The following is a 1,149-nucleotide window of genomic DNA, read 5'->3' on the forward strand; positions in this document are numbered from 1 at the left end:
AAACTCGCTTACCAGTGACGGACAGTCAGACTGCCAAGAAGGACCATAAAACATCCTTCTCCGGGGCACTCAGCAGGCCACCCCGTAACTTACCTGCTGACAGAAACGTGTGGTGGGGATTCCTCAGCAAGGCTGAGCCTCTGGGCCACTGCTTCTCTCCCACCGTGAGTGGTATGGCAGGGTGATGAAGAGCAGGACATGGGACCTATCCTGCCTGGGTTCTAATCCTGGTCTGCCATTGACTAGCTGTGTCCTTGTACCCTCTCTGTGCCTCAGTTTCCTATCTGTAAAACGGGAGTAACTATAGTACCTACCTCATAGGGCTGTTATGAAGATAAAAGATTAAATGACATGTAAAGTGCTTAGCTGGGTGCCTGGTAAGGGACGTGCTCCTGAAGGGCCAGCGATAACTACTGTCACTGCCACTATTATTATCGAAATGACTTACTGAGCTTCCACTCAGCCTGCGAGTGTGGGTAAGAATTGGCTTACCTGATGACTATCTACTTAACTATCTACGTGTGGCCCTGAGCAGGCTGCGGATACAGGGGTGGGCAGAGCAACCTTGTCCTGCCTTCACCAGGTCTCCTGAAGGAGGCCAGCAGGACACAACCAGACACACCAATTAATGCAACAATCACAATCGCCCTAAGTGCTAACATGTAGAAAGGGCGTAGCACGTGGTTGCGGCTTTAGATACATTCCTCCCTTCATCCTGATACCAGGTCCTGAGTGGGTACGCTCGGTTTTTACAAGTGAGGAGTCTGATTTGCAGGAAGGGACTGGCTTCCGTGTGGCCACGCGGCTCGAAGCGGTTCTGTGAGACCCGTCCGACAGCTCGCGCGAAGGCCACGTTAACAGAAACACGCGCCCACGACGCCAGAACTCCGGCCGAGCCCCCGCGCCCGGGGGATAGGATTTCCGGCGGAAGTTCCTTCTGCGGGGGCGGAGCCACCGGCAGGCTTGGGCACGCCCATCCGCCCCCCCAGTCCGTAGTCGATTTGGCCAATAGGAGCTCCGCTTCTTGCCAGGTGCAGAAACTTGTTCTCCAATCAGCGAGCGCCATCGTCGCTCGGGCAACAGCGTCCTAGAGACGCCGAGTGGGCTGGGCCTCTGAGGCCGGGGGCCTTGGGGTCAGCGCTCAGAAGT

Source organism: Eubalaena glacialis, chromosome 11, assembly GCF_028564815.1.
Source record: "Eubalaena glacialis isolate mEubGla1 chromosome 11, mEubGla1.1.hap2.+ XY, whole genome shotgun sequence".
Lineage (NCBI taxonomy): Eukaryota > Metazoa > Chordata > Mammalia > Artiodactyla > Balaenidae > Eubalaena > Eubalaena glacialis.